A 25,043-nucleotide genomic window follows, 5' to 3' on the forward strand; every position below is an offset into this window, starting at 1 on the left:
ACAGCTATCTAGGCTCCTGGGTGCCCTGGTTCCTGAGTCCAGGACACCGTGAGGTCCTTCTGATGGACTCCTTCCAACTAATTCCATTCTTGTCCTTAAATGAGTTTGAGATGACTCTGTCTTACAAGCTGACTATCACTGACAAAGACCTAACAGCTCCTCTGACTGGACCGCTGTGACGCTCACACGTTTATAATGCTGGTTAATAACTCTGGAGAAAGCTCAACTCTGGAGCAACAGTTCTCATTATTTTGTATTTCACAAATTAAACAGTAAAATAAACGGTTGCTAAGATTTTATTTTGCAAAGTAAGGGGCATCCAAAAATGCCCACTCTACTGAAATTTTCTCTCTCTGTGGTATTATTATTGCCACAAGAAAGGAAAGATATTTTAATACCAAAGAAATCAGGAAGCAGGGTACTCACACAATTCAGATTTGGCCTCCCAAAAAAGTCTTTCTGCTGGGCATGACTGTCCTCGTTTTGGCTCAGGAAAGCCTTTTCTTGGTCATGCATGGTCTATAGTGTGGCATTTGGAGCCCCTGCCCTTAGATTCTGAGTGGAGAGCTGCCGCTAACTGGGAAGATTCGAGTAACAGAGGATGGTGGACACACTCTCTGGGCCACCTGGGCAGGACTCAAGGGTCTGGAAGGCTGGATTTCACCTCAGCATTTCATGGTCACCTGTGACACCCACCCATTTCCCTCTGTTCCCACTGCAACCTTCGAAGGTTTCCCCAAATCATAAGGGGACTCCAAACCTACAGACCCAAATGAGAAGTCTACTGGGGACATCAGGAAGGGGGGTCTCTTTAACCAGACCACCTGAACCCCACCTGTCCATTCTAGTCTTCTCTTCTTCAAGAAGTGCTTTCTATCACCAAAGAATGCTGGGGTAACAGGCCTCATACAGACCCCCTCTGCTTCATCTGTAACATATGCAGACTGGTTCTCTGGGAAGACTCTTCCTAATGAAGGCGTGTGGGAGAGAGAAAGGAATGCACAGATTCAGTGTCCACTGCACTCTGACTGGTGTGTGGCCATCTACTTAACCCTCACTGCCACCTCCTCACACTGGCGACACTGAGAAGACAAATCATGAAAGCAACATACCCAAAAATTCCAGCAAGTGAAGGAACTGGGACCCAGTCCACAGGATTCCAGAGCTGACAGCGGTAAAGTCATTTAACCAGAAGTCTGGAGATGCTGGCTGGAGTCCAGCTTGGACCCAAATTGGGCAACACACAGTCTCAATGAGTCACAGTTCCCTCTTCTGTAAGATCACAGGTTGAACGAGTTGGTAGTTAGTCCTTTCAGGACTAAAACTGCATCACTCTAAGATCCACACCACACAAAGAAGAAAAAAATCATGTCACCCAGAAAACCTCAGTCTACTCTATACAGACAGGTAGCTGGTGTGGGCACCAGGATTGAGATTCCTCTATCTGTGTTCTCAAGTGCTTGCAACCTAGCTGTATGGCCTCAATTTTTAAAAAGACTGCCATTAATGCATTTTATCATCTTGAACAAATATTTGCTGAATGTTCACCATGCTCGCTAGGAGATGAAATTTATTCTTATTCTTTGCAATGTTGTATTTGGAGACTAAAGCCAAAGAGAAAGAGCTAGTGATGATGTTTTGTCATTCCCATTTTTTCCCCAGACCCTTTAAACTCTACATTGAAATGCTGAGGTCCAGAAAATAAAGCCTGTAAATGTAGCTTTATGTAATACATTTCACTGTCGGCAACAGTGGGGTGTCTGGTTAGCCGGGGCGTCCACTTCGCATCAGATTACGTTCTGTTTTGATAAGAAAACTCAACATTGCCTTACTGAAGTTTTACTTCATTTTAATGAATGCCCAATTTCCACAGAGAATTCGAGAACAGAATAAAGCTTCCCACATGTGCATGCAAATGCATTCGGCGTGCCTCATTATCCTCATACTCACTAACTGACAGCGTTGATTTAATCACGACATTCGTCCACTTTCACCCCATTTCTTGCACTTGTGAAGCTTTCAACTCAGAAATATAGTCAAAATTCTGACGTCAACTGAAGAGGACTTTCTAGGTGTTATGTACACTTACGAGACATACAAGGAGCTAAATATTTGAAGGTAACAAATGTTGGCTGATTCCCAGACTTTTCTTTACCATCCCGGCTCCTCTAACCACAAGATAATTAACAAATTATCGCTGTGGAAGGTTCAAGCCTTGAAATTTGCTCACAGAGTCCTTTCTAGAACCACAGCACAGTCATTTTCCTCCCTTCTCTGCACCCCTGTTTCCCAGTCTAAGTTATCCGCTGGTTTGGGTCTGGGGGTGTGAGGACTCAAGAGCTCCCGTAGACACACCCAGCTCTTCCAACTGCTTCTCGTCCTTACATAAACCATCCAGGGGCCACCTGGGCTGAGACCCTCTGTCCTGCCACCTGCCATTCTCAGGTGAATCCCAGGCCCCACACCCTGGGGCGCTTCTGATGCACGGGCTCTTTGGTTACCTCCTACAACCTCCGAGGCTGATGGGCAGAAGAACAAACCCTGGCTCAACACCTCCTCAGCGCCAGTCTTAACTCACAGCCAATCTGGGGAATAGCCTGAGGACATCCCCGGTTCTAGACTATGACAGAGTGATGTGAGAACTGCAATACAAATGCAAGAGAGAACTGCACTTACTTTGGTAATAATTGTGACACTTTTGGGTGGGCCTGGTGCTCGAGACTTAGAAAAGAAGAAATCAGCTTTCGTTTTTAATAGAAAACCTGGGTGCAGATACTCAAGGGTCCTGCCGGTAAGACAAACACACACGACTGAGTGTTTAGTGTGTAACCCGGGTGCTGCGTGTGCGTGGTGGTCTGTGGACACGTGCCAGGTCCACTGGTAACCAGGAGCTGCTGGCCCTGATAACCAAAGACATAAACGCACCCCACCTCGTTCTAGTATCCACTTCCAACTGTGCATATTTGAGATTCTCTTAAGGACAGACTTCGGTTCAGCCCTGAAAATTAGTGTATCCCTCCCGACCTTGGGCAAAGGGGATGCATTTCCTTGAGTATTTGTTTTGATGAATTATCCTTGATAAACTCAGCTTCTACCCTGTTTCTTCAGCGGTAATATTTCAACCCCTTCCTCCCTCTTCCCACCAAAAGGGCACCCAGACATTTTTCATGACTTTCACCTGTGAAAACAGAAAGATGTTTGGGCTGGAGGGAAATCAGACGATTCAGCAGTTGAGCGAAGTACAACTGTGTCTTTTGTTTCCCCATTTTCCTTCAGCGCGCATATTACTTCATTATCAGATCAGAAAGATGAAAAGGCCGTCACGCTGAGTAGTTACCACCCCTGGTCTCCCCTGTCTAGAGCCGGCCACAGGCATCCATGCGGGAGGCAGGCACTGCCCTGAGCCGAGTGAGCCAAGAAGGACCCCTCTGCCAACCCGCTCTCGCCATGCAAAGCCCCCTGCAGATACCAAGGCACACAGGACAAGGACACTTGCGTGCAGACAAGGACGCATCCTCATTATTTAAAGAAGCACCACATGACACAGACACTCTCTTTCGAGGTATCTGTGCATCAGATGCATCTTCTGAGATATAATCAATCTATCTTGTCCTGGTAGTTGTTGGCAACAAACAAAAAATCGTGGAACATCTACCCTTATCCCCAGCTTCTTGGGAAAACTGCCAAGCCTTTGTGTTCTAAGATCTTCCCAGGGAAAAGGGCTTTTAGCAGTGTCTCTATGCTACAGAGGGCACCCTGAGGACTCCCTCCGTAGACTGGGCTCAGAGGGCAGACATCTGGAAAGTAAGTCTGAGGTTGCCCACTCCCCCACCCCCATGGGAGAGGAGGAAGGCTGCTGATTGGGCAAGAAGAGGTGGGGTGACTTCCCAGGTCCAGGAAGAGGATGCTAGTTTTATTGTAGGTGGTAATGGTGAGGGTGTTCTTCAAATTGTGGAGACCTGACTTCCGTTTACAAGGAGTGGTCCCAAATAGGAGGAGGGATGGGAGCTGTGCTCAGAGTGGCTGAAGTGTGTGCCTTGGCTTAGCTTGGCAGAGAGCCCTATGAGCCCACCTGCAAACAGACTATTAGGAGCTCATCTGCTGTGCCCCAGGGAACCCAGAAACCTGGCTCAGTTCTATAGGACTAGATACGACCCCTAGGATTTTCTTTATGACCTCAAATGATGAGAATCAATTTCTCAATAACTGCTGAAGCAAAGTCAGATTAATTTGATTTACACAAATTAAGGAAAGTGATACTTCCTGTTCCAGGGGGTCAGGGAACAAATCTGTACATATTACACCTTTTACAGAATAAATCAATCTAGAAACAACTTAGAAGGTTGCTTAGCAAATTATACTGTAGCCATATGATGGAGTACTATGCAGTCATAATCAAGGTGTTTGTAAGAACTTTGTTTTCATAATTTAAGAAATGAAAGCAATACACCCAACTATTAGCACTGGTTTACTTTATATGGCAGTATCATGAGTAACATACTTTCCTTTTTGTTTCTTCAAAATGAGAATAATACTGTTTTTGCAAATCAGAGAATTACTGAGTAAGCATGATATTTTTAAAGGGTGGGTCAGTAGAGGAGAGGGTATAGCTCAGCAGTAGAGTGTGTGCCTAGATGCACAAAATCCTGGGTTCAATCCCTGGTTCCTCCATTAAAAAAATTAAATTAATTAATTAGTTAACAAACAAACCTAATTACCTCCTTCCTCACCAAAAAAAGTTAACTAAAAAAGGGGGGTGGGGAGAGTATAGCTCAACTGGTAAAGCACATGCTTAGCATGCATGAGGTCCTGGGTTCAATCCCCAGTACCTCCTCTAAATATAAATCAATCTAATTACCTACCCCTCGGCCCCTGCCAAAACAAAAAAGAGAGAGAGAGAGAGTGGATCAGGGGAAGGGAAGGTTTTGAATCCAGAAAGATTCTCATCTACGGTGACCTGAAGACACCCAGGCCCATTCCTGTCTTTTTGTGTGTATTTCATACGATTAGATTCCAAGAAAAAGGTTTCATCCTCATAGGTGGCCCCTAAGATGAGGACACAAATTCATGGGGAAAACACAGGAATGGAGACACATTTTCATTTTCATGCCATGCAAAGCTCTGCAGGAATCCAGGATTGCAAAGACTTCTACTTCCAAAAAAAGAAACGGTTAAGAAAGAAGAGCGAAAAGCCATCAATTAAATTTTGGACACGCAGATCACGCACTTCGCTTTTTAACTAAGAAGGCAGGCTCTCCCATCGATGGTTCTGACATCATGACAATAACTTCATTTTAAGGCTCTGAAAACCTGACTCCTGGTAAATCTGGAATTTTGGCCATTTTCTACGATCTTTCGAATATTTTCTACTTTTCAGCCCCTCTGTAATGTGTAGATGAATCAATTCTCCTTATTTTATTTTCCTTTAAGAGGTTTGGCTGTGCCCAGAGAAGCAGCTCGAGCCTGTTGCCCCACAGACAGGGCGGAGCCTCTTCTGGTTCCAGGATTTTTTTGATGTTGAACTGCCTGCCACCTGCCCACCTGCTGTCCTGCCTAGGACGAGACACAGACCCGCTTCTGAAAACAGCACCTTGAACCAGCTGCTCTGACTTCCCTTCAAGGCCAGAAAGACGTAAATCCTATTTTAAGGCGATAAGATCTGGTTTTCCATCATCTCTACTTCGCATCTTTCCATCAAGTGAAAAAGTTTCACCATCAGCAAGTTCCAAATCTGGATCCGGTTAACTCAGCCCCCACCTCTTTCAGACACACATTCCCGCAATTGTTATTTGGTGCTGTGCTTCCCCCTTGAAGGAGATGATGTGAAATAAAAGGCCGGCTGAAGAACCCTGCTGTTTTCCATCTGACCCCATTGGTGATGGTAATGAATGTCCCTTTCCTGAAGGCATGAGGAAACCACTTTTTTTTTTTAAGAATTTTAAACAAGGAAGATAATTTTGCCTTGTAAGGGAATAATAAGTATTACTTTGTCCTATAATGAGACGTGTACCCAATATACATAAAAATATCACATATATCAGAAAAGCTGAAGCTAAATTTAATGTTCAAGTGAATCACAGTTATACCTGCAAATCTGTTTCCTCAAAATTTGCTTTTGGATTTTTAGTTTATCCACCGGAAGGTAGATGTCTCTATTGCAAGCTGCCTTGAATAAGCCCCCCCCCCTTTTCTAGTAAACTTTTGAAGCAAGAAGATGTGCATTATAAACAAAGTTTCAGGCTTTGGCTCCCAGACCCTCCCAGACCCAGACCCTCACTGGGAAAGGCCTTTGCAATTCAGAGAGCCTGGGATGCACTTACAACGCTCTAGAATAAAAAAGGTGTCTGTGTGAGGTTTGCTGTTCTTAGAGTGATGAAAGGAATGGGACCTGTTTGCTGGGTTTGGAATCTCAAGCAAAATACAACCAGCATGACCCATAGAGCTAAATACGCACCTTAGAAGGCATCCTTACAAAAGCCATTATTGAGCTCACTCCTGTAGCCTAGACTTTGGTTTGGAGAGGATGTGGGGCCCCAGGCCCAAGGGTGGTGCCCTACAGCTTAACTACATTGTTGTGAAACCAAAGAGGCCTTTCCTGATAGCAGAGGCCCCTCCCTCAGCCTATTCTGGGAGATCTGAGTATGTCCTTGCCCACCCCACAGGGAAAGACACAGAGAGCTGGAGCAGAGGGGACACTGTGGGGCCCGAGGGCACCAAGGCTTCAGTGCCAGTGGCCAGAGCCTCTCCAGACCTCTAGGGAGTAGATTCTGCTGTTATGCTCAAACTCTCATTTCTAAACACACACAGCCCATCACCACTCCTGGCTGCCCTCCCAATTTCCCTGGAATGACTTTCAGATGAAAAAAAACACCTTGTGAAAATTCTGATGTGCTTTCCAGGCCGAAGGTTCTTTTCCTCTCTAGTTCTGTCTAGAGGAACGACCACCAGGCTTTGGAGAGATGGAAGGAAAACACGATTGCGAACCAGAGGCCTTCACTCTTTTTATCACACTGTTCTTGCAGGATGCCGACGCCAATCCTGCCGTGTGCTGGGAGCACCATCCCACAGGAAAGCTCTTTGAACCTTAGTTCTCACTTTTATAAGAGAGCCAGAGTACCTCCTTGGTATAATTGTGGTGAGGAGTAATTTTTAAAAATGCACAGAAATCTGTCAACTATAAATGTTAGAAGGTGTTGAGCTGCCTGCCCTTATGCACCCCAGTCCTTTCAGGATGCTTCTAGATGGCTTGGCTCCCTGTACCCGGGAGACCCCATGGTCTTTAGGGTCCTATGTAAGAGGTGAGGATACAACCAACCTCTTACAGCGTCCACCTTGCCTGAAGTCAGTTAATGAGTCCTTCCAACTTCAAAATAGAGATTTGGACACTCTGGGGCCCTGGGAGTTATTCCTTTAATAGAGATGGAAGAACACCTTCAGTTTCCAATCATAACTTTCACCCCACTCTTCCCCCCTCCAAAACACCATTGTCACTGTGTTTAAATGTTTAGGAGGAAAAAAAGTTCTTGGAAAAATTCTCAAATATCCCATTGTTTGCTGATACGTCAAAAAAAAAAAAGGCAAAAATCAGTATTGAGAATTTTTTTGTGTCAAGCTTTAGGAAAAAAAGAAGAGTGAGACACTCCCTAGGAAATCCCTCATCCTCATGCCGTAGCTCTGTTCTGAAGGTAGAAAGGAAGGGTTAACTGCAGCGGGTAGACTTGCACGGAAGAACTCGCCGGGGTGTTCGTTTCCTTTTCTGCATTTGTATTTGGTGCACAACATGCGTGCCAGGAGATCAGAGAGACGTCTCTATTTTGCATGAATTCTAGAAATGTGAAAATGATTTAGAACTCGTGGAAAAAATGAATGGTAAACACCCCATGGGCACTGAGCTGGTGCAGGGGAGCACAAGTCTCTGCAATATGTGTCGCCCAGCTTCTACTTCTGTCTATTTGTTTGGGAAGGAACTTTCTAATTTGAGCTTGTGACCCTAAAAAGGATCAAAGGGCCTGATTATTAAGAAAAGGAAGGCGAAGAGGTCACTGAAGACTGACCGAATGGGCAGGAAGTCACACAGGCACAAAAGCCAGATGGGTGGAATCTTCCAAAGCACAGTATGTTTCAAGCCTCACAGTAAAGACCAAATGGTTCTCATCTGGGCAAGTGTGGGAGACCATAAAGAAATAGGCCACATTTGGGGGACAGAAAAGATGTGGGTGGCCAGGTGCCAAAGGGCCAGTTTGCACAGGTCTTCAGTACTAAGCCAGGTATCCAAGCATTGGAAACTGTCCCCACTCCCTTCCAGTTTTAACGTTCTAAACTGACCTATTGTGAAACAGGACATTGAGGGTTCCGAGGAAATGGACCATATGTTGAAACTGACTCTGAGGCCTGACTGCCTGGAGGCCCAAGTCTATAACTTACTAGCTATATGACCTTGGGCAAGTTACTTAACTTCTGTGTGCCTCAGTTTCCTCATTTATAAAATGGAGAGACCATAGGACGCCTACTGCATGGGGTTGCTGTGAGAGGTAAATGCTTATAAAACATTTAGGACAATGCCTGGTGCCTAGCAAGCTCTATCTGAATGTGTCCATTCTTATCATTTTTATGATGAAGATATATGTCAGTGAAATCATCTGGGCCCCACATTGGATGTTTTGGAGCCAAGTGAAGGGAGAATCCCAGAGCTCTGAGATGGTCAGAATGACAGATTGGTTTTACTTCCACCACCACTCTGCCTGGAGTAAGCTGGTGGGGACAGAGCCCCGTTCTCAGAGGAGCGCACAGTGATCTCTCCATCGCTGCCATGTTACTGCTGATCCCACAACTCAATCTGGGGAAAGTAAATGAAATGTTTCAAAACAAACATGCCATTAGTGTTCATTTTTAGTATTAGGTCTCACAGTTAGGAAAAAAAAAAAAAGCACACGTTTCAGAATGCTGCAAGCGTTTGGCTCTGAGAGCTTTAAACCAGGGCTTGGGGTAGATAGGGAAAGGGACAGGCTGACGCTGATTAGAATGCCACACGCAGCCCAGTAAAAAGACACGCGGCGAGGTGTGACTCAATGCAGAGAAGAAAAGGTAAAGTACTAACTCGCTGAGACGAGTCAATTTTCATCAAGTACCTTTGAATGTCAAGTTCTGCCTGAAGAGAGATCAGCATGCACTGCAAAGCCTGTGTGCCAGGAGAAAAAGAGAGAGAAACAGAAAGTGGGTGAAAACAGGCACAGAAATAGAAGAGTTGACCCCAAGGGATCATCTCTTGGTTCAGGAGGCAAACGTAGCAGTTAACCCCTCCCCGCCCTCAAAGAAAGAAAGGTGGCAGGTCCATCCTTAGGATTTAGAGACATGGTGAACACAAACCCTGACTGGTAATGAGTTTGCCCCCAAATATCTTGCCACAGGCTCTTCTAAATTCACCTTGTCATTTGAGACCATGTCATCCTGGCCTCTTGTCCCTCAGGTTGCCCCACGGCTGCAGGGGAGTGACCAGAGACAGAGTGAAACGCCTCCCTCAAGTCAGAACACAGTCTGGTGGTGAGCCCCAGCTGCCATCTTGATTGGCACTGGCCGCCGGGACACTGGCCACCACCGGCTGCTCCATGAAGACAAGATTCCAAGTACAGTGGTCCATCACGCAGGATGAAAAGCCTTTTTCACAAGTGTGAATACAGGAACAGAAGATCAGGGAACAAATTCTGACATCTGAACCCGGCTGACTCTGGAGAATACCTTCCTTTTACTATACTTACTACACCAGTATTTAAATATTTCAGTACAGGTTGAGCCACTGACTCATTTTTGGACAACTTGATTAAAAAAAAAAAAACCCATGGTGGAAAAATATTTTAGTGTTTTAAATAATGACAACTGCATAATCTTCATATGAGAAAAATGCTTTACTTTTGCATCCAAAAATCAGCCAGTGAGAAGGTAAAGCAGGGTCTCAAAGAGATATTTGTACCAACCCGTTCATAGTGGCATTAATTCACAATCGCCAAAAGGTGGAAGCAACCCAAGGATCCATCAGCCGACAACTGGATAAACAAAATGTGGTATATACAAAAAATGAAAGATATTCAGCCTGAAAAAGGAATTCTGTCATGTGCTACAGTACGGAACAATCTTGGGAATATTACACAAAGTGACATAAGCCAGTCACAGAGAGACAAATACTGTATGCAGCCACTTCCGTGAGGTGCCTAGAAGAGTCAATTCACAGAGATAGAAAGTAGGATGGTGGTCACCAGGGGCCAGGGGACGGGGAACGGGGAGTTGTTGTTTAATGCATATAATTTCAGGATTCTGTTGTTTTTTCCCCCTAATGGAGGTGCTGGGGAATGAACCCAGGACCTTGTGAGTGGTAAGCATGCACTCTGCCACTGAGCTATACCCACTCCTGAATGCATATAATTTCAACTTGATAAATTTCAATTTCACAGAATGAAAAGTGTTCTGGAGAGGGGTGCAGAACCAGTGTGAACGTACTTAACATTACTGAACTGTACACTTAAAAATGGTTAAGGTGCTAAATTTTATGTCATGCATATTTTCCCACAATTAAAAAGAAAGAGGAAAAAAAATCAGCCAATGAGGTGTCATGGCTTGGCGGTTCACTTCATAACTCACTGAGCATGCATACAGAGAGCAGATATATACAGATGGATAACCAGCACCCACAGAGCCTCTAAACACGCCATCACTGAATGACACAACACCCATGATTCAGATCATTATAGACTTAGATACAGATATGTACTACCTGTGTATTTCTGTCGTTTCTGAATAACGTTTATAACATCTAGAATCTAGTCTCACACATAGCAGACACAAATCTCCACAAGACAAAGAACTCTCAAATACAGAGGGCTGTCTCCAACAGCCCCAAGGCTAAAAGAGAGCTCTCCAGACAAGAAGGTACTAAAATATTCTACCCAGAGTGCACTTAGGGGTTAAAAAAAAGAAGGAAAAGCCCTCGAAGGGGCTTTTCAGAGACAAGGGGAGTGACACCATTAGAAGAATGATTAGCTAGACTGACCTCCTAAATGCCTTGAGATGAACACATTCTCGCTCGAAAGTGGGGTGGGGGTTGCCTTAGGGCCTCTGATTCTTCTCTCCCAAGTTTACAGGCTTCATCGACTAGGGAAGAGCTGTTCCAACGCAGACCACAAATAATAATGCCCCGTGGGTGCGTGATAAATTAAAGTGCAAGATACAAACAGGATGATAGATCTGAAGAGCTGCCGTGGACAGACGAGGGGGAACGGGTACAGAAGATCAGAGTTTCCATCGCAAGGAGATGGGGAATAAAACAGAATGGAGGCAGAGGACCAGGCGGGATGCAGCCCTGCACAGAGACGATGGAGAACAGCAGGGGCTGGAAAAGACCAGGGTCCTGATGACAAGGCCGGCAGGAGGGGCAGAGACCCCAACCTCTCTCTGCAGGGCGACCCTCAGGAGAGGAACCTGCAACAAGAAGAGAAAACCTGGACAAGAGGGGACAAGGAAAGTCCCCAAGGCAGTTGCTTTAGGTGAAAATCAGTTGAAATTCAAGGAAGAAGGGGCAAGATAAACACATAAATGGTCAAAGGCTTCCCTCTTGGAGCAAATGCAACCATGATTGTGTCTTTCTTGCCTCCGCTGACTGAGTTCAAGGCAATGAGGAATCTGAAAGAGTGTCCTTGGGTCAGAGGAGGGAGGACCCAAGGGTGCTGGATAGACAGGAGCCCATCTCAGAAGATGGAACGTCTCCTGCAGAGAAGCGACTCCCAGCTCGAGGCCACAGGAGCGTTAGTCTCTACGACGATGTACATTTTCTCAGAATTACAAAATGAAACTCACAGGAGACTCACTTCTCACCAGGCTCCATCTGCGTGGGAAATGCTTTGAGCCCTAAAGGTTTTGAGCCCAATGCTAAGAAAGCAGAGAAAGAAAAGTTGATTTTATCAGGCTCCTCACATACTCCCGTTAAATCAGGTGTGTAGGACTCAGAAGCCTGATTTATGGATTTGACTATAAACTAGAAAATTGCTCCAAAAAAAAAAAAAAAAAAGACTGGGTGGGAAAAGAGCTGAGTGTGTGCGACTCACTTCAGAGAATTACAGTGATAATCAAGTCCTTTATCACTATAAGGAGGTTGCATCAAGATTAAGGGAAACATAAGTGGAAACACGACAGCTCACCACAAGGAAACAGCTGGAACAGCCAAAATAATAGTGCTGTAAAAATTAAACAGAAGGATGCTTTGATTACCTCAAAGACTCCTGATAAATCCAATGCCTCTCCTAAGAGGAAAACGGTAGGGAAATTACAGATGGTGCTGTTATTCTGAGTGGTACTTGGGATCTCTTTGAAAGGCTAAGCGTGGCTGGAAGGAAAAGGGTGTTTCTCCCCTAAGAATAAAGACAACGCTGATAAGCCCCCAGACGACCTGATCGGGAATAGCAAATACTGGGGAAATGCCTAATGCCCAGAGGTGCCAGAGAGAACCGTAAATAAACAACAAACATAAAGCGTTTATAACAGCGTGTGGCGAGTGACATTTATCTTCTTTTGCTGTGTCTCCTTCTGAGTTTTCTATAATAGAGTCACATGAAAACATACAAAGAAGAGTATTCGTGAAGGTGGAAGAAGTAAAATGTAGGTTTCTAGTGAGTAACTACGAGAGAGAAACCGTAAGAAATGTTGGAGATCGCCAATTTTTTTTTAAAAATTCGCAAAAAGTTCTGGTTTTGTTCAGAAATTGGAGATTTTCTGTTAACACTTTAGCCTGAGTCAACTTTTGACGACTTGGGAGCAGTTTAACCAGTTTGAAGACTAACTTTGGTTAAAGAATATGCATCCGGGGAAACAAGTTATAAAAGCTGGTGAAAACACGCCTATATGAGGAGTTTCCTAGAGTTTGTAATTATACAATAATCATTGAATTGTGTAGTGTATCTTTTAACATGAAGGTTTAAATGCCAGAGGCTTAACTTAGATGTCTCCTTCATGTTTCTAAGTTTATGGAAGCACAGGTGGTCCTCTTTCTCCTCTTTTACTGTCAACATTCTTTTCTTTACTTTACATCTTACAGATGGAGAATTACTAGTATTAGTTTCCACTTAGTTCAAAATTCAAGGGACGCCAAGTGCCTTTTTATCTAGTTTCTGAAAGCCTACTACTGTCTTCCTGCTTTTGAAATAAGGCACACAATAGCTATTTAATTTCCTTAAGCCTGACTTTCCTTATCTGTAAGGGAGGATATTAACAGTATTTACTTCGCATGGTGGTTGTGAGGATTAATTGAGATACACAATTCCTGGCACAGGCTAAGAATACAAATGCTAAAAACTTGAAGCTTTTTTAAAAAAAAGATTACATTATCAAAAAGATGCTTTACTTTAATAATGAGGCAATAAATATCAAATGTCTTAAAATTCTGCACATCCCTTTGATTCAGCCATTCTATTTCGTGCAAATGACTCTAAGGAAATAACCTGCAATGACCCACAAGAAGGCCCCACGTGGTGTTGTGTTTGTATATTGCAGCACGTGCACCACAACGGAACCAACCAAATCAAGCAACGCTAACAAGGAGGAAGGTGTAATAACACAGAATGAAGTTCACACATATCATCACGTTAGAAAAAAGTGCACGTATGGTTTTCTTTTGAGTCTAGATGCCTAGAAAAAAATGGACAGACAACAAAATGTTAATCCATGTGGGTTGTGACTTTGTAAATGATACTTTTACCCTTTCTCTGCTTGTTCTAATATTTCTAGAATATATACTTATTACTTTTGTAATTAAAAAATAAGAAATTATTTCTAAAGTCACCTGGGACTTGGCATCAAATTATTTGGGCTTGCTTTTCTGATTCATGTCTACCTCCCAAAAATGTATCGTTGAGTATGATATAAGTAGCTACAGAAGAATTTAAAATCAAAAGAGAAAGAAACGTCTTATTCATTTGAGAACCTTAAAAACGAGGAGAGCAATAGGATTATATCTAAATGCATTGCCTCCTTATCATTTGTAATCTTGCCATTTTGTTCTCTCATGTTGATGAGTTCAATTGCACCACAAGGGGGAGCCTTGAACTTAGCAAGTACATTAATAGTCACTGGTGTGATGGAAGGAAACAGCTGACTTCCGAAACTTGGGAGGAAACAGAACACACTTCACACTGAATGCTTTGAGCCAGTCTTTATCCTTTTCAGTCTAACTCACAGGGCCCCTTGCACAAACTCACCTTGGCTGTATGCAACCAGTCTTGAAAAAGCCACAATGGACCGACCGCTTGCATAGCTATTGCCAACGACAGAAGGGAAAGATAGTTGATTTAAAATTAGTAGCCACCGTGACACACAGCTAAAGAACCTAACAAAAGCAAATGTTGGGGAAATAGTCTTGGAAGTAATTCTATCCTAAAGACACAAAGTTCTATCAGTAACTTGGAGACCAAAGCAATTTCAAGTTACTTGAGGTTTAAAAAAAAAAAAAAAAGTTAACTCAGCTGAGAAACCCAACTGTCATATAATTCCTTTTCTAAAAGGGTTTAAAATATTAAAGATGGAATAAAATTAGGTAGACTTGTGAGACTTTGTAAGTCATGCTAAGCTGTATAATTGACCTAACAATGCAATGGACCCCCACCACCCACTCCACTATGTGGCTGAAAATCTGTGTATAACTTTTAATGCCCCCCAAATCTAACTACTAATAGCCTGCTGTTGACTGGCAGCCTTACTGATAACACAGTCAATTAACACATACTTTGTATGTTATATGTACATCTACATATATTTTATGCATTCACGACATACCTTTTTCTTCATTTTTGTGAGATTTCTAGGCTATGTAGTTCATCTGTGAGTTTTTTCAAATTGTTGCAAATCTTTTAAAAATTTTCCAATATATTTATTGAAAAAAATCCACATATAAATAGACCCATGTAGTTCAAAACTGTGCTGTTCAAGGGTAAACCAAAATCTTAAAAAGTCCTCTGGGTAAAGTCTGAGGACCCTGAAGGATAAAAAAATACACACACAAAAAGGCTGCAACATGAAACAAAGAGAGTTCAAGACAGATATCTTAAGAATGTCTAATTAAGAATCCTAAGAAATCTTAAGAATTTCTAACTAACTAACAATCCTAAGTAATTCTGTAGTGAATTGAGGACAGTGATTGGGAATACAACTTTTGGAAAGAAAACTGGGCTTGAACCTCAATTTCAACACTTGATTTCTGAGAGACTTTGAGCTTGTTGCCTTGGGCCACGTACCTTGGCAATGCTGCCTTCCTTGGTCGTGTGTAATCTCCTCATCCATAAGAGAGTAGAAATAGTAGCAATAAGGCTTAAATTATAGTTTGTGCTATGGAATAAGGTAACTTACGAAAAAGGCTAAACCCAGCACCTAGCATACAATAACGCAACACCCGGCTTAATAGAAGGCTGTAACCACCGCTTCTGTTTGGTACGTGGCCAAGGGAAGTGTCTGCACCCCTCTGTGCTTGTGTGCTCGTGAGTCAAATGGCGGAAAGGTGTCTGATTTAAGGAAAACAAACAAACAAACTTAAGAGTACTGATGCACACAATGGAGTGATGGTCTTCAGAGTAATAGGTTTGTAAGGTCCCACAATGATCTCTATGACCACTGTCTGCAAAAACAGATGGGGAAGTAAGGACACAAACCTGCCCCATGCAGGGGGGACATGCAGCCTGTTCCCCTGTCGCTGCACCGCCTTGGTTTCTGGCCACTTCCTGCAGTGGCTGTGAAACCTGAACACGATCTCTTGTCATTCATCTTCAGTTTCGTGTTTCAGTCTCCACTCCTCCCACCTCCTAGACTTAAGTGATGCAACAGATCGATGAGAGATCTGGAAAAGCTAAGTCTCATGGAAGTGAAAGGTGACCATGGGACAAATGTTTCTAGGAGTTGTTTATAAGATGGACAGGTGTCTCCGCACAGATACCCGAGTTCCTTCCTGAGCCTCCACATTCTCACACAGCAAAGAGGGGAACAGAAGTGAGCTGACTTGGAAATAAGCCTGCCAGGTGATCTGGAATGTTTGGAAAGTGAATCCAGGTCACCTCCACGAGGGTGACAGATATTCCCCAACCAGGTGCAGCCTACGGCCATCAGTGTGACTAGCTCCTGCAGAACTTTGCTGGTTTTTCTTCCACAGCACTTAACGCCACTGGATACACTAGATATTTCCCTTACTTGACTGTTTCTTCTTTGTCCCCCCAGCTCCCTCCCTCCCTCTACGCAGACACGAATGTAACCACCAGCAAGGCAGGGTATCTCCAGGGCTCAGATTTCCCTTCCAGAAGGAATGGATGAAAAGCTGGAGGAGGCATTGTCTTCCTGCAGCCTGCGTGATGTGAAGCTGCCCCCTTGACCATGAACGACCTCGCTGGGTCTGTGAAGTTCAGACACAGGTCTCAGGCAGTTGTGGTGACACCCTGGCTGGCTTGCAAGCGGCTTCTCCAGCCAGTCACTGGTTCGTGCTCCGCCAAGAGCATCCCAATCCGTCACTAGACTCCCCCGCGCTTCTGTGCTCCTTGGCTCATCTCACACCTTGAAAGGGAGGAAAATCTCCCATCTGACAAGGAATTTCTGTCTGGTGGGGCTTCTCTTCCATTTTCACCCAAACTCTCCTGCCCTGGAACACTGAACTCCAGTGAAATAAAAATACTCCAAATCCATCAAGAAAGTAAGAATCTCCAAACCAAAGGTTTCTTTTTCTTCCTCACCGCATGAAGGCTGTGCAGCACATTCCATCCTTGCGTTAGCGGGGCCTGGCCGCTAAGCCTCCGCAGAAGAGCTCAGCTTCGCGCCGGCGCCGCGGGTACCAGTCAACAGCCGCCTCGGCCGTGATCCGACTGCACTTTGCTTTGGGAACAGGCTTCTCGGGCTCAAGACCTGACTAAAGGCAAGGATTTTCAGAGGAGGGGGATGTGGGACAGGAGATGGGGTCATTTGTTGAGGCCAGCTGGGAATGCATTTCTGATTCCCCTTTTCCTCCCACAGAAAACAGACACAGAGTCTCATCTCTTAGATTCCCAAACCTCCATCAGAAGCGCGCTGATTCCCACCAGCGCAGGCACCAGCGCCCAGACCAGCTGGAGGTTGCTTCTGAGTGTCTCATCTTCCCTGACCTGCAATGAAGGGGGTGAGGCCAGCCTTTCACACAACTTCTATTCTGGAAGCTCCCCTAGTGGCTGGCGGGGGATTCAGGGGGGTCCTGTGCACTCTATGAGGGAAAGTAAGGCTCAGTGGTCCAGAGAGCACTGGGCTGAGAGCAGGAGACCCCAACTCAACATAACTTAGACATTTGCCTGGTCCCCACTTCCCATACGTGTAAAACAAAGAGTTAGATTCGACCTCTATGGCAAATCTTAGCTTTGGGTTGCTCTAGACACAGCATGCCTCCCATGAGTCATGGGCCCATCAAAGCCATTGCCAAGGAAGGCTTAGCACGTGGGGTCAGAGCTCCAAGTCCTCCATCCCCAAAGCACCATGCGCAGGGCGGAAAAACCTGAAGTCAGAAGGTCCCGGGTTCGAGACCTCTGTTCTGCTCTCATTAACTGTTTCACTTTGGACACATTACTTGACCCGACAATAGGCTGCACAGGGGGCACATTAAATCATTGAGTCTCTGCAAAATGGCAACAGCTGTCCCGCCGACATCGCAAGGTCACCGAGGAGCACCGGTGACGCAGATCAGAAACCCTGCTAACTGTAAAGCTCTAAACACTAATCAGTCAGTGGAGTGATTATTAAGGAGAAGGAGCTTGAGGCAGGCACACAGGAAAAGAGCTGCTAAAGTGTTTTGCTGCTGAAGGACGAGGTCTGGCTGTGCCCATCCTGGCGGGCTTGGTGCAGGGACAGAAGGCCTTCGACGTGCAGCTGCAATTTGTAAACTAATGAAAATCATGGCGGCAGATGCAGGCACCCCCATCCCCGGCTGGGGGCCTGGGCCGAGCCGTGAGACTCGCTGTCCTGAGAACTGCAAGTTCTCCTGACCCCAAGCTAACTCCTTGGTTCTTTGCCGCCGTGAGTGTGGGAGCCCCGGGGACTGGGCTCCGCCACCCTTCCTGCCCCCAGAGAGCTCAGTGCTGGCCTCTGGCCTCCCTTTCCCGTTTCTGGCCTTTTCATCTCCAGAAACATATTTTGGGGGCTGAAAAATTAATATGAAAATGAGTAAGTTTTACTGGGAGAAAAATACCTCCTTATACAAATACTCTTCCTGAACTTCACTGGGAATCGCAAGCAAGTAAGACAGGGGTGCTACTTCTTAAATTAAAAGATGGACTGACGTTATTTGCACAGACAAGGAACACGAGCTGTCACTGTTTGCCGGTTTGTGTGATCAAATATCATCATTATAGGAAGTACAACATATTTACAATGGGGCTATAATTACAAATTAGTATTTTTAACATTGCAATTAAGGTAAATAATCCGTGGAGAAGCAAAACCACCACCACCACCACCAGAACCCCAGACATAGCTCTCTGGTATGACTTTTTCACGGTACGAGAGTAGAGTTTGTAATCCTTCTAGGTGGGCAACTACTGCTGGCTGCCATTCTTAATATCCAGTCAAGTCTCTTGTTCATAAAATAAGTAGAGATTTCAACCTTTTGAAACAGAAGGTTGGATTCCGGCAGTTCTTCTTGAAGTTTCAGACGCGTCCCTCTAATTACAACGAATTAAAATAGAATGTGTGCACATAACAATTCAACTCTAAACAGACTTTGCTAATTGCTTGGAAACAGCAGAAGCAAAATGTTGAAAGCAGGCTCCAAGTTCACCAACAGCCTCTGGCCTTCCACTGAAAAACGGAGAGACTGCGATCGGGAAACAGAAGACAGCCCTTTAGCAAAATTAAAAGTCGTGGAGCTCCTGCTTATCATCATAAATACGGAATTTGAGGAGCTGGGGTGCAACCACAGTTCACAAACAGCAGGGCATTGGATGATGCCAATAAAAAGCTTTAAAAAAAAAAATTTAAGAAGATTGCCAACTACCCTTCCAGGAGAAGGGCAAAAAGAAGTGGATGCGGAACTTCTCTGAGACCCCTCCCATCAAAACGTCACAGAAATAAGTTGAAAATATATGATGGAACACATCTAATGAGGTATATGTTGAAAGAGAAAGAAAAACAGAAATGGTAACTCACAAACAAAATACAGAGCTATTGTAAAGGTGGTTTTCACCATAAATAAGCCCCAAATGGGTGCTGGGGTGACATTGTTATTTCACAGACATTTCCATCTGGACCATCTGCTGGGGTTGCCCCATCTCCTGTCCTTGAGAGCATCAGGCAGGGGCAATACTAGAATGTCTACACCACGGGGTGGAGGGGCTTTCTCTTCCTTCTTCTGAAGGAGGTCTGGTTCCACAGCTTTGAGGTAGAGGAAAGGCATGGGGGAAATGCAGTTAGGGAGCAAAGAGGAAATCACATCACTGAGATGAGGCCTCCCCATTGGTCTGAACACATCCTGCATGGAACACATCTCTCTTCTGCCTGGAAGACCCACGAGGCTGCTGTGTAGGCATGTGGGGTCATTCTAGGGCTCAGCACCGTTTTCACCCTCCAGCACTCCCTAAAGAATCCCATAAGAACTTGGCCAGCCACCACTCTCCCCACCCCCAAATCCCTGCCAAGCCACATTCCCTCCATGGGTTTGCATCCCCCAGGCAGGAGGGTTTAGGATGAAGTTGAGAAGGTCACTGACAATTTTCAGACTATTTGCTCTGTGGTATTTCAGCTCCTAGCCAGGGATGTCTGGCGTGGAATCTCTCTCTTTTTGACCCCCCTGGCCTCTCTCATAATTTACCAAGTACCACGAGAGCTTTCTACTTACTTCACAGAATTAATAAATCCCACTTGCATAGCAACAGCTAAACCTCAGTGGCAGCTCCTCTGCCTCTGGGAACAGTTACTCACTCTTTTCAGGCAAGACTGCAGAAGAAAGAGAATCTCCACTTCCTCCCAGAATGACACTGACCTTCTCACCTTAGAGCTGATTTTGAGATGCAAGAGCTTTAAAATCCAGAGCAGAGGACAGAGTTTAAGCAGATAGAGCATTTGATTGGTTGGCATAAAAAAACATTACACTCTGGCCACCATAATCTACAACAGACAGGGCAGTGCCCACTTACGAGAAAGGGAAAGCAGTGCTTTTAAGTTTATACTTAAAGTATACATATATGCCTTGCAATTAATTGCCTATAGATACAGAATTACTACTGGCCCATGACTGGCCCATGTGGAACTCTGGAAAGAAGGTAAATGTTCTATAGACCTGATCTCTAATGGATTATCTCCGTGAGTCACCCTCCTCACCATTCATAACGCCATTTTTTGGTCAGTTGAAAAGACTTAGGATGAAGGTGCAATAATCCAATGTCTAGCTCTGTTGGAGACTGTCTACCACCCACCCTCTGGCACACTCGAGTTGAGGCTCAAGGGGGAAGGCAGGATTCCATAGGAACACACGGAGCCATCATGCTGAAGGCATCTTACCACCCAGGAATGAGAAAGAACAGCCCAGCCAGACAAATGATTCAACCAAAAGATGTCCGGAAGGTCCATTCCTGACCTTGAGCTGCATCACACCCCCCAGGTAGGAAGATCCAGTTCTTCCCTATCCTGTTACCAGCCACCAGTGTATACGGTCCCTTGTCCTGTTCATCAGCCACAAGGGCAGAGTCTGCCCTGTGAACAGGCAGGACAGTAGCTTGTGGATGGGTCATGAGAAGAGGGTTATCTCATAGGCACTAAGGAACCATCATCTTGTTCCAGGAATGCCCTGCCAACCCGCCAGCTGAACCCTGCAGATGCCCAGCTCTGTGGTGAGCCGAACAGGGACTCTGGGCTCCATCACTGAAAGTGCAGACACCACTGGGACAGAAACAGCAGCAGCCCTTATCAGATGGCTAGACTTAGTGTCAATAATGTAGAAGAGTTTTTCTGGAGAGGAGATTTTGATGAGATGCAGGAAATGAGATCCAGAAATGAAATCACTGATGCAGAGGCAGATTCCTCACTCCATGGTTTTGAATGAGTTCACAAGCCCAGACCCAAGGTTGAGGAAGATCTGGTATTCTCTTGGGCTCTCAGGCACTTCCTCTCCTGCAGGACGGACTCCCAACTTTACAATGGGCAGCAGGACCAGACTGTGGTTAGTGTCCTCTCCCGCCAGCACACCCACAACCCACCCACCTGCTGAATGACCACAGGAAGACGTGAGCGAACGCTGACCTTGAACTGTGCTGTGAAGGTCATGGTTACTGAGACTGACGGGCTCCAGAAGAGAATGAAGCCCAGGACAGGGGAGAAAATGAAGACTCTTAGACAGGAAGAAAGGAAGCCAGACAGAAATTTATGAAGGGTTAGACACCAAAAATCTATTTACAAGCCATGTAGTTACCCTTCCAAAAAGTAACAGTTGAAATACATGGCCCATTAGTTCTGATCAACCATAAAAATCTCTTATCTACTGTCAGCTAGCTCCAGTGAATGTAGGAGGGCAGGACTGGGGAATTCATCTGTTTTACCAAGTTTCTTTTGGGTCTAACATTTAATCTCATTCTAATGAGGCCAAAACTGAGACTCACTCACACACTACTGAGGAAATACGGATCCTATTTCAAGGTCACCTCCTAATGGGTAAAAAGAGTTGACTGTGTCCCTCCAGAGATGTCAAAAATTAAATAACAAAAGCAGAGTTTCCTTGATTCTTCTCTGAAGGAGAGTTTTTCTTCATTACTGGTGTGTTACAGTCATCTTGGGTAATCTGAACTGATCATGAAACACACATCAAAAGTATGTCATCCACACAGAGACCTTTTTAAAACCGCAAACAGGCAAGAGAGGTTTATCTGCAGTACTGTCTCAGAAGTCGAGCGCAATGAAAAATTATCTTTACATCCAGCAGAAGTCACACTATGAATAACTTAGCTTCAGTTTGTTCCCGATCTAAATCAGACTGCCTTCCCTTCCTCCTCAATTTGTAAGGACTACCCCGCGGCTGCTACTGGAATTAACATGATGTGGAAGATTGTCTTTCTGAGTTGATGTCATCATTAGTTTAGAAGCCAGGTCATCGTTTTTAAAACCAGGAAGCATCTAGAGCATATAAAATTACATTCAACCTCTCAGGCTTCTGGGACTAAAGCCAAAAGATAATGAGTTAACTTAAAAATGTCTTCTCTTTCTTTAAAATGAAAAAAATACTTGGGGGGGGTGGCTAAAACAAAAGTGATTTACACCCCGTTACCCAGGGTGTGACCCTGGAAACCCATCACGCCTACCCGTCATGCCTGCTTCTAATCTTCCCGTTTTCTGTTACCTGTCTTTTCTTCCACGATCAGAATTCTTTCCACACTCAGATTCTACCTCCTTTCCACAGCAGTTCCCCCAAAGGCCCGCTCTTCAGCTCTGGGGGCTGAAGGCATTCCAACCCACAAGTTTTTCATTATTGCTTAAATTTCTTTGCTGCTGACCGTGATCGCATGTGAACTTGCCAACAGGCTCTACTCAGGAGAGAGATTCAATTCTTTTTAAGACGCAAAATCATTTGGTATTTTATTCCTCCATGAAGATCTCCTAATCAAAAGAAGTTCTATGCATCCAGTGAGCGACTCATTTTCCCTTACTGGCTTTCAGACATCAGCATGCGCCCTCCGACATTTACAACTGCAGGACTCTGAGCAGAGAGGTAGTACAGCCTCAGGTGATGGGAGGAAGGGGCCATGACCACTGCATTTGGTACAGCCAGCTGGCCAGGCGCAGGAGGGTGTTTGAGAAAGGGCAACGGCTTGGAAGCAGACTAAGCTAGACATAGATATTATCCACCATATTACAGCCTGGCTGAGCCTCAGTCTTCTCCTCTGCAAAATGGGAATACCACCAAGGTAGCTTATCCAAAGTTACAGCGAGGAGTAAATGAAAAACCACTTCTGTGCCTGGCACACAGTCCATGCTCAACAAATACTTTGCTTCACTCATTCTCCAACCTCTTATCAAACAGTCCTGCTAGAATACACACAGATGGTAGGGGAGCCCCAGGCTAGGTGGGTATTCTCTTTATTACACAGTGGCTGATTCCAGCGGTCATTTTCCTTTTCCTTCCAAATGTCCAAGGTTACACGTTCTTCACAAAGTCACTAAGTGAACATGCATCCGTTGATCATGAATGTAACCCCCTGGAGAAACATTAGAGCCCGGCTCACTGCGTGCTTGGGTCTACACCAGGGGAGCTGGGACTCACTCAGAGCATCATCTCCTCTTTGCTGGGGCCCCATGTTTCTCCCAGAGTCACTGCTTTTCACTGAACTCACTGCTCAAGGAATGGGTGTGAGGATGTGGCCTCCTTATTCTTGAGATAAGAGATTCTATCCTTCACTTGGATTTCTAGTTTCCAGTATCTACAAAATTCCTTTGGAACAAACAAGAGATGGCTTTCCTGACCTGTATATGATATTTCTTCTTTCTCTCCAAGATCTCACTCATTTTTTATTAAAAAGAAAGTCATAACTTCTCCTTATCTTAGCTAATTTTTATCAAAAATATAAGATAATTTTAAAAGATCTCTTATATCCTTATATAAATAAGATACATATATATGCACACCCATATAAATAAGATATACTTATATAAGCTCATAGAAATATTTATGCTTATGTAAATAAATATATACTCATATAACTAAGAGTATTTATACTTTTATAAATACAGAATAAAAAGAAAAGAGATACTTGCTGTGAGCATATAGTCAAGGCCAATAAATATGCCCATTTGCTCCACTGTTCTAAAGCCACTGCCATCCACAAGCAACAGCCATGCAAATGCACCTACACATTTCTAGCTGCTTGTATATCAGGTTTTATAGCAGGTATGTTCCCCCAAAGTTGCCTAGAAGTCAAAGAAATTTTAATGGAATTAGAGTTTTCGTTTCTTAAATACTTAATTATTAGGATTACGCCAGTGCTTTTCATTTCATTTGTAATTTATCTTCATTAAATTTTTACCATTAAAATTTTACTTTTATTATATAGCTGTCAAATACCTTGAGTCTGTTATGTCAATGCTGAAATGAACTAGAGTCACGTCTCTTTGGGAAGTAAGTTTACTGGTAATCCTTCTGGGATACGAAGAATCGTACCCTACGTTCACTGGGTGAGTAATTAGCTCTTAGTCTTATAGTAACGTTCTAAAGGTAAGGATATGCAAACGGCATACACAGAGGGGTCCCGTCCCATCTGAATTTAGGAAATTCAGCATCTCTTCACAAAACTGACGTGGAATTTGAGTATCTTTTTGTGTGTGTGTACTCTGTATTTTGGTTTTTTAAAAATTAGTACTCTCTTTTATTCTACTACAATTTTTTTCATTCTCCCTCCCCCCATGCTAAAAGAGTAACCTCCAGCTATGAAAACAAAATATTTCAAAAACAAAAATTATGATGTAACGACTTATGGCTTTTTCCATGGCATAACCCCAATCATTAATCTCCCGCTCACTCAGCGCCGAGTGGCCAAAGCTGGCACGTCTGTAAAAAATAAATGTACCAAGTTTCCACGTCTTTCTTCCCCTGAGAAATGTGAGGAAAGTGTTGAGTAAGGAAAGTACCCCAGGGCAGAGGATGTGAAATAGTCTCAGTGGCCCCTTCCTCCCATTTTCCAGACCTTAGAGCACTTACCTACTGGAGCCTCCCAGAGCGTCTGGTGAGAAAGATCACGTCCTGTGTCTTTGAGGAAATAAACCTCAAATAAACCACACCTCGGGCTTAGAGGTCTGAAAACATGGAAAACACACCTTCCTGGATGCCGGGTAGAGGGAAGTCAATTTAAGAAAGTAAGCATCTCTCACCAAATGGCTGCCACCTTCATCCTTCGACTTCCTTGTGGCTCCTGTGGCTGCCTGAACTTGACATGGGGAAGATTTGAGGTCTCCAGACTAGTGAGCAGTTGCAGTAACTTATTTCTAAAGCCATTGTTTGGACTACTGTTATGTGCCTGAACACTTACTAAGCCAGC

At 44.4% G+C, this 25,043-nt stretch overlaps 1 protein-coding gene across 14 annotated transcripts in view; it reads right to left on the bottom strand.

Annotated features, from left to right (window-relative positions):
- Positions 1-25,043, bottom strand: part of KIAA1217 (KIAA1217 ortholog) — a 669,685-nt gene that overhangs the window by 137,250 nt on the left and 507,392 nt on the right. Inside the window, exon 1 of one of the 14 annotated variants that reach the window (XM_072955363.1) lies at positions 9,129-9,145. The exons of the other annotated variants lie outside the window; for them this stretch is intronic. The gene's annotated coding sequence lies outside the window, so the exon portion shown is untranslated. Of the gene's footprint in view, positions 1-9,128; positions 9,146-25,043 lie in introns of those variants that run through there. 14 annotated transcript variants of the gene reach the window in all.

Source organism: Vicugna pacos, chromosome 35 (assembly GCF_048564905.1).
Source record: "Vicugna pacos chromosome 35, VicPac4, whole genome shotgun sequence".
Lineage (NCBI taxonomy): Eukaryota > Metazoa > Chordata > Mammalia > Artiodactyla > Camelidae > Vicugna > Vicugna pacos.